The following is a 9,626-nucleotide window of genomic DNA, read 5'->3' as shown; positions in this document are numbered from 1 at the left end:
CCGGCACCCCGCTTGCATCGCCCCCCGCCTCCCTGCATCGGCCCCACCACCCCGCATGCGCCCTTGTTTAATGTGAGATAGGAAATAAACTAGGGGAAGATGTTTACATGAAGTGAGAAAAGACCTCACGAGAGAACTTCTAAATTATATGAACACCCCGTAGAACAAATTTATGGGATGTTTTCTTACGGGAACGGTTAGAGATGCTCTAAGAACTTCTGACCCAACAGGTAATTTGCACAACACCAAGCTTCAACAGTTTTGAGATGGAAGACGAAATCTATTTCACACTCGTGGCGTGGAATAGTATGGGTTGCGTAGAAAAGGTGATCAGGATCAAGATGGACGAAGGGTGACGTATCTTCTTCCTAACCAGGTTCAGATAAAAACCTGCGTGGTAGGGTTAATCAGCACTGTAGTTGTACTACGCAAGTGTGCTGGTTAGGTGCAATTCCTGCGTGCTTGCCACCGGATCTGTTGGTACAGTTGCATGATCTCGATCGAGACGGTGGTTTCAATAGCTAATGGCTTATGTCTCTACATTTTTATTGTTCTCATCCTCAAAAAGGCCATCTTTAACATTTGTTTATCCTGCCTGATTGGCATCATTGACGTTCTTCTTACAAGAAAGACATATGAAGCGTGAGTGCACTTCTTATCCGTTAGTAATATTGATCTCATCAAGATTTAACTCTTTCCCGATCGTTTTGCTGCTACGTACGTACGCCGTGACAAAAACAATCAAGATATGACAAGTTAGGCGTCCATTTGTACCAACTTAATGTACATTTTTTTAGCATCAGTACAGACACAAGCGCTTATATACACGCGCATACACTCATCCCTATGAACGCACGCACGCACACCCTACCCCTATGAGCACCTCCGAGAGACTGAGCCGGCATATCATCTTGAGATTTACGAAGTCACCGTAGGCGCCTCGTCGTCGATGGGAACGTCTCCTCCCACTGAAAGCGCATCGCCGGAAATCCTGAAATAAATCCAGGAATAATGCGAGCACTAGGATTTGAATTGTGGGTTGGGAATACCACTGTTCACCTAACCAACTCAACCACATGTTGATTCGCACCAACTTAATGTACATGACTAGCTAGCTCTACCACTCCACAAATAATAGCTTGTTTCTTCATAGTTGTGCCGCCGCCTCGTTTCGGCCACGTAAAATAGGTAGGCTAGGACAGATACATTTGGACATGACAGGTCCATTTGCCATCCTCCACTTGCCATCCATTTTCCACACCTAGCCGTGGCCACGAGATCCAACCTAAGCGTACTGCCGACTGCCGTCTAGTTCACGTGACACGAACCAGACTTTGGAACTTCCAAATGGAAGCTAGGGCACATCGACCGGCGAGGCAAACAAACTGAACCCACGTACGTGAGCATTAGATAAGGCAGGCTAGCTTGTTTTGCGCCAATTATTGGCCAACCAAGGAAAGAATATCCTTCCACTCCATTCCATGCATATGCATGCCGTCATTAACAACACATGCAGGCGCTTGGACAAGTTAGTGGAATATGAGTATAGGACATGTAAGGCTAAGGATAAGCTCTTGTTTACCATGACATTGACCAACAAACACTTATTTCAGACGACCCACGATGGATGGGTGGTCCATCCCAAGAACACGACAGCTGATCAGAGTAGATGCTTCCGGTAAGATGGCATATATAATTGACATTTTTGGACGATCGATCAATCTCGATCCTAGTAGTGGAGTGTAGTAGTATAGTCGACCGGCCAGCGTTGTCCAGGGCAAAGCAACAAAATAGTAATCCGTGAGCATATGTGTGTGTGTGACCTAGGCGAGAGAGTTGGTTTTGTACAAGCATGTGCTAAGCATATTACGCCTGCATGCTTGGTCGGCCGATCGGACGAGGAGATGGCATATGCTGCACGTTAATTCCATCGTATTCGGTCAGGCTAAATTAAAATGCTTGAAGTGTGGTGCTTGTTGTAGACGTATATATACTTGGCGTTGGCGATTGGTTTGGTTTGGTGTGGGTATATTCGTTGGCGTGAGCATGCTTCTTCCATCGTGATTGTGCGCGCTTTATTGTGAGGGGGACTTTCGATTGTTCAGTGATGCCAAACCGATAAAAAATCTCTTGTTGACACAAGCTAAAGGTCTTGTTCCATACTGGCTCTTTGAAAATGAAGTGTTGCACCCTTGTACTCTTTGTCTGGCACCGTTGAATTTGGTTTGTACTTTCTTGGTGGGAAACTGTTGGCATCTTTTACCTCCCACTTGATTGACAATATATATCCAGTTGCACGTCTCTGAAGATAAAATCACATGTGACTTCTAAAATTTGAAAATATCTGGTTTGGTTGGTTCTTATTCGGGAACTCCAGTAGAACCCAAAGCCTCAAACCTCGGCTTATATTTGATAAATTCTTTTTGCCTCAGGCACTTTATTGAGAAATATTCCCAGTTGGATAGCAATATAGCAATATTCCCGTGGGATAGCAATTTTTGCCTGTTGTGCTTTTGGGTCTGAGCGGGAGTGAAATATTTTTGGCAGGAATTTCGGGCCTTAGCAGGATGGGAATTTATTTTAGGGAGGCATGGCGAGAAGACTGTGAAACAAGATGGGTAATATTTCGGGCTTGAGCTCCAAGAGGAATCTCTCATAACGCTACAATATACATTCTCAGTTGAAAAATGTATTGCATAAAAAAGTATGTTTAATCAAGTTTATAGAAGAAACTATCGACATCTACAATATCAAATATATAAAAATATAGAATACACTATGGATCTAATGATACTAATTAGTAACATAGATGTTCATGTTTTTTCCCCTATAAACTTGACCGAATGTAGACATGTTTAACTTGAAAAAAAGAACACACACTGCATTCTGAAACGGATAGAGTACCCACTAGGACTGCGACTGAATGTATTTGCAATATGCATGTCAACTTGGAGTTTGGCGGGAAGAAAAAAAACACAACAGAGGTCGATGTTCAGAGTCTTTACCGGAACGGGATTGCTAAATCCTGACTGAGACATAACCAAATCCCAGTCGATGCTATATTCGTGAAATCTTACATGAAGATACGTGCAATATTTTCTTTCAAAAAATTTCTTTCTTCTTTTTTATATGTCTAGTCACTTGATTCAAACTTGGTTAAGTCTTAGTCTACTGAGATCCAGAAAAGTAAAGCCTGAGGTTTGCGAAAGGTAAATCTTAAGAGCGGATAACTTAATCCAATTGAGCATGCATCTAGCTAGCAGTGGTGACTTTTGAGGGATATTATTATTATTGTCGGTCGTACTTTAGTGTGTTCTTTTAGCTAGCAACTAGAGAGTGACCCTTTTTGCTTTTTAGAGGGTGTTTGTTTTCAGGGACTTATTGATTTAGGGACTTAAAAAAGTTTTTATAAGTCTCATCTAAACCAAACATGAGGGACTTATAGGGACTTAAAGTGGACATTTGAAACTTATGAAATAAGACTCTCAAGGAGGAATTTATAGGGACTTATAGTTGTAATATGGTCTTATAGAGACTTATAAGTCCCAAGAACCAAACAGGTAAGGACTTTTTAGGGACTTGGGACTTATAAGTAGGGACTAAAAAAGTCTTAGGACTTGTGAATCAAACAGGGCCTTAGTGCAAATTTTGTGATCGAATTAGGGAACGAATGATCGCAGCGAAGAAAACTTAATCTCGTTGTAGCTCAGCAGTAGTATGAGAGTGGGCCTTGCTCAGCACATGAAGTAAGCGTTTGGCATATTTAAACCGAGCGAATCTCGACATAGATCCAGGATTCAGACGGGCTTACACGCCGCTGATTAACAATTAGCGACTCGTAAACGCGGGTATTAGCTTTAGTTAATAAGCTAATACCACCGCGGAGTAGTGTCAGGATAAGGATACCACCACCCACGTTAGTACTAGTCCCATCGAATCACTTCTTCAATGCTTGTTTTGCACGGCTACTGAAGCATTCATCAGAAGAAAAATGCGGTAATTAACAGTTGTCATGTGGTCATCGTGGCTGTGTGACAGCGACACGCGTTTGGTCTTGGAAGCCACCGGCTGTACATTTCGTTTCTGCCTTGCTCGGTACTGTCTCCGGCGTCAACGGTGACGCTCGTTGTCACTTGTCAGGGCGGGAGAATACCGTTCCACCACGGCTCCGGCCTTCGTCCTCGCCGGAGACCGCCGTCCACATCACCAACGTGCCCGTAACTTTCCCTGGTTTCTATTTCTGTTCGACACGTATACTTGAGTTGAGCTTCACCACGCATTCCGACGTGCTTGGGTCGCCGGGTTAATTCCCCGCCGCCGCCGCGCGCGTTTGACTTGTGCGAGCCAAGTAATTCCGAGGTTTTTGACGTTGTGCACCTGTGCTCATGCCGGGAAACATGCCACCGGGGCGCCGTTCGGTTTTTCGTGCCAGATTACTTCGGATGGGATCGCGTCGTCCGGTGGGGAGCCGTTCTGCTACGGAACCGTGGGGAACCACGTACCACAGAGCAGCGCGTGTAAGGGCATCTCCAGCCGCGCCCTCCAGAAAGGCCTTCCAGGCGTTTTTCTTGCGCCGGCGCCAAAAAATTGGCTCAGTCACGCTTTCAGGAGCCCGATTTTCGCCGGCCTGGGCCGAAAACAGCGCCGGCGGACCCAGGCCGAACCCGGCGCGCTGGGGGGCGCCCGGGGGCGCCGGGCGAACTTTTTTGGTGCAAAAAAGCCGCGGGCCCGCCGCGTTAGCGACACGGCTCTCTTCTCGCCCCTTCGTCGTCCTCATCGCCTCGTTTCCCGCGGAGAATCAATGCCAAAGCTGTCGTGCTGCCGCGCCGGTCAGCCTGCGCCATTGATGCCTCACGGGCGGCGCAGTGAAGGCCGAACGACGCGCGTCACTCGCCCTCCCTCGCCCGCCACGCGTACACACGGCGGCCACGCGTACGGGCGGCGTCTCGGCCTATATAAGACGCGCACCAGCGTGCTCGGCGACCATACTCTCTTGCCGTCGTCGTTCCTTCCTCTCTTCTCTCTCGCCGTCGTTTCTCCCTCTCCTCTCTCTCACCGTCTCCACCCATGGCCGAGCGCTTTCCTCGTGACGGCGCGGCGGCGAACGGCTTCGGCCGCCGCCATCTCCACGAAGACGAGGCTCGCCTCCTTTACGAGGCCGGGTACCCGGTCCCGCCGGACATGCGGGTGCCCGGCGCGTGGAGGATCAGCGCCGGCGGCGTGCCGGTGCCACCACCACCCACCGGGGCGGCGCGGCATGCGGAGATCGCACGCATCCGCGCGTCCCTACCGCGGGCGTCGAGGGAGGGGCCACGGTACGTCCCCGACAGCCCGCTCTGGGAGCCCTACTTCCGCCGCCGTCACGCCGAGCAGCTCGAGGCCACCAACGGCGTCGAGCCCTCCGGCAGGCTCAACTCCAACGGCCGGCGCCGGTGGTGGGGCGTGCACGGGCGCACGTTGGAGGCCGTCCTCGAGTACATCGAGGGCGGCAACACGCTGCCCCTCGAGTACCCCGATCCCCCGTCCTTCTCACGCCGCCGGGGAAGCTCCTGGACTCCGAGGCGCATGGAGACCGGGGGGTCCTCCTCGTCGTCCGGCGGCTCGCCCTGCCTCCGCCCCATCAAGCCGGAGCCCCAGGGCACGCCGGTCAGTGCCCGCACGCGCAGCTCCGGCGTCCGCATCGGCGGCGCCAACGCCTCCCCACCCACCGGCCGCTTCGTCCTCGTCAAGCCCAAGCCGGAGCGCGGCCTCCCCGCGGAGTACGAGGAGATAGCCTGGTGTGGTTTCTCCGACGAGGACGCCCTGCGGTGGGCGCGGGACGACTACCTCCGCTACGAGATGGTCCGGCAGCGCCTGGCCCTGGAAGAGATCGCCGCCCGCAAGCGTGAGCGCGAGGACGAGCACGGCGTCGTGGTCCTCGACAGCGACGACGACGACGACGCCCCCGGACCGTCCAACCCGCCGCGCCAACCGGGCGAGGGATGCAGCAGGGACGACGGAGGCGCAGGTGGGGGCGGCGACGACGACGACGACGACGGCGGCGGCGACTACACGCGGTTCTACCGCCTCCTCGGCATGTAAACCGCGTGGGCGGGCGGCGAGGCGGGCGGCGAGGGGGACGGCGGGGTAGCCCGCCGAAGTTTTTTTCTTTTTTTGTAAAATATGTTTAAGTTTGAACGAACTCGCCGATGTTTGCGTTAAATTTCAGTCGTGTTTGCGCCGTATTTGAATTTTTTAAAAAACGTGGACGCCGCGACTGGGGGCATCACGCCCCCAGTGCGCGGTTTAGCGCCGGCGCGCCCCAGGGGCGATTTTTAGGCGTCCTGAGGGGCTGAATGGCTGGAGATGCCCTAAAACTTTACACCGAGCAATCGAACACTCCCACACATCTGACCAATTGACCACACGCCACAAATGAGTGATGTCGACCGGCAACGACCCCGGCAAAAACGTCCTTTCCTCTTTCATCCGCTCCGAGAAACTAGGTGGCAAGCTAGACCGAGATTGAGGACTGAGGTGGTGCGTTAGTTAGAGATGGATCCTTGCGTGGACACTGTAGCGCATTTTGCTGCAAGGGGGCACGTAGTACGATTCAGTCCGAAACCTGAAAGTGAAAGATAATACCACGTAGTACCAGGCTCAGGCTAGCGAGGTGTCCAAAAACCAGCCGACCGTTCGCCGAACCGATCAATGGAGCACCGCACCGGGAAAACGACCGTGTGGCCCGAGAAAGGACGCGCCTGGGCCGTCGATCTCTGATGCATGCATGCACCAGCACCTCTGCTCGGCCATGTGTGCTCTAGCGCGGCGACAGGCGCACGTCGTGGTGCTGTGCCGACGGAGCGAGCGTATTCTTTGCCTTGGACTCCACCCCATGTCCCGTGCCATGTCGTGCCCAGCCAGGCATGGCAGGTGCAGGTGGAGATAAACTGAGTGTGCTGGATGGAATGCAGTTGGCTAGCTGTACCATGAAGACTTGTTAATTTGAGTTTGATGCTGCCGACTGTCACCGGATATTAATGATGCACCAGCCCTCCGTTCTGGTGCAGCTGTTCGGTGTAGTGGATAGTGGATGTGGGTGCTGCTGTTGCCTTTGCTTTCAGGCGGATCTTCAGTTTCATGCCAAGGAGATGGGTCGATCTTTGCTGTGATCGGATGGGTTTGACCCCATCGATGCCCCCCGGCCGGTACTTAGGTAGGCAGTAGTAAAGCGATCTTCTAATAAACAGATCGTTAATTAGGTGACTTTTACTTTGCGGCCGTGGTGGAAAATATGCCGAAATTCAGACCACGTACTACGAATGGCAGCACTCGCACGCATCTTGCCCTTCACTTGGGCAAAGTTCGGCGTCATTTTTGCTTTGCCGATTGGCACACTACACGCAGACTTGGCTGTTGGCAGCAGCTAGCAGATCATCAGGGGACCCTTTATGCGGCAAACACGCCATGTAGTACGGGCGCAATACCTGTCTGTCCGCCTTTTCTTGTCGCTGCAATTATCTTAAATACTACGTTGGGAAGGCAACAGCGGCTGCTAAGCTTGAGCTCGATGAGACGGTCCTATCTCCAACATCGATCGATTTCGGGCCGCGCGATATATAATTTAAAATTCTATAAGGCTGGTCATAGTGGGATTAACATAGGTAGTAACATAGATGCCACGTAAGCAAAAATGATGATGTGGCAAGTAGTTAATGAGGAGAGAGGCAAATAGAGTAACATAATATGTTACCATCACATAGCGGTTTCCAATGCATAATGAGTCTACAAAGTAATAAATGAAGGCAACTATGTTACCACACCTATGACACTACCCACTATGAAGGTAGTAACATAGACTAGTAACATATGTATGTTACTAGTCTAAGTTACTCCCCACTATGACCAGCCTAATGCGTTAAGCTCGGAGGCTGTTCTACGAATGTAGGAGTTGATTTAATGGAAGGGGAAGCACGGGCCGGAAGGTACTGCTACTTGCAAACCTTAATAAATCTCAAAAGAATTTTTTTTTGCAAACCTTAATTGATAACTTTGCATATCTTGCGCCAAGGCAAACCTTAATATATCTCGGAGGCATGCACGGAAGGCAAGTAGTACCATATACGCGAACCAAGCGTAGTTCGAATCGTTAGGTTTCTTGTGGTGGAATCAACCCATCAAAGTTTAAGTTCTAGACTTGCATTGGTGGCCATCTTTTTTGGATTTATTTTAGACTTTTCGGCAATATGCGTTCAGTGGGAGAAGACATTCTTGTCGGCTACGAAGGCGTCTGTGGAGACTACGGTAATTTGAAGATGATGTGTCAGTTCAGTATCTTGAAGGTGCTCATAGGAATAGGATCTGCGTGCATGCGTTCATAAAAATGAATGTATGTGCATATATAAATGAGCGTCTGCGTAAGTTCTATGTTCAAAAGAAATAACCCCAGAACCATCAATTGTTACCTACACTTTTGCTCGCCAGTGGCTCGGCCGGAGGAAACCTCACGTGAGCGATCCCTATTTTACCACTCGCGATGAGAAATACGGCTGATTCTATTTCGTGCTCGGGGCGCTGCATTGCGACCACGCGCGCACCCCCTCGCTTCACGTTGCGTATGTTTGAGCCAACCCAACTAGGTGTTCCTGGTTTTGGAAAGGTTCTGGAAGCTACCCAAATAGTTTTTTTCTTTCATTTTTATCTCCTTTTCTTCATTCTTATTTTTTTCCTTTCTTTTTAAATTCCATTTTTATTTTACTTCTTATTATCATATTTTTCCAAATTTACGAACATTTTATGAAATCTGGCAACTTTTTTTTTCAAATAGGTGAACATTTTTCTCAAATTGATAATTTTTTTTTGAAACTTAATTTTTGTTCATCAAAGTAAAAAAAGTTAATTTTTAAAAAATGGTCATCATATGTGCATCCTAAATTCAAATTCTTTTCAACAATTTAGAAAATGTTTATCAAATGCGAATTAAAAAATTGTTCATCAATTTCAAAATGTTTTAATTCAGAAACAAATTTCAAATTGTTTGTTAATTTTAAAAAAATTGAGGACATTTTTCTCAAATTGATGAAGATTTTTTGAAACTTAATTTTTGTTCATCGAAGTAACAAAATTTAATTTTAAAAAATAGTCATCATATGTGCATCCTAAATTCAAATTCTTTTCACTAATTTAAAAAATGTGTATTAAATACGAATTCAAAATTTGTTCATCAATTTCAAAATGTTTGAATTCAGAAAATGTTTTCAAAATAAAAATTGTTTGTTATTTTCAAAAAATTGAATTTAAATGTGTCCACCAATTATTAAAAATGTTGATTTAATTCGAAATTTGTTGATAAATTTCACGAAATACAAATTTTTTATCGAAATTAAAAAAATTGATACTGAACTCAAATTATGTTCATGAAAATGCAAAAATGTGCATAAAAATGTTCGTAATTTTCAGAATTTTTTTAATTCGTGAACATTCTTTTTAAATTTTGATCTTTCTTTTGTGGGTGAACATTTTTGAAATTTTAACCTTTGTTTCAAATCCCGATCTTCCTTAAAGAAAAAGTAGAACCAAAAAGAAACGAAAAAAAAAATACAGGGGAGCCTCATCCCACACCTGGGGCGTCCCAAGGTCGCGCGTGG

Source organism: Triticum dicoccoides, chromosome 6A (genome assembly GCF_002162155.2).
Source record: "Triticum dicoccoides isolate Atlit2015 ecotype Zavitan chromosome 6A, WEW_v2.0, whole genome shotgun sequence".
Lineage (NCBI taxonomy): Eukaryota > Viridiplantae > Streptophyta > Magnoliopsida > Poales > Poaceae > Triticum > Triticum dicoccoides.
This window is presented reverse-complemented; position numbering follows the sequence as displayed.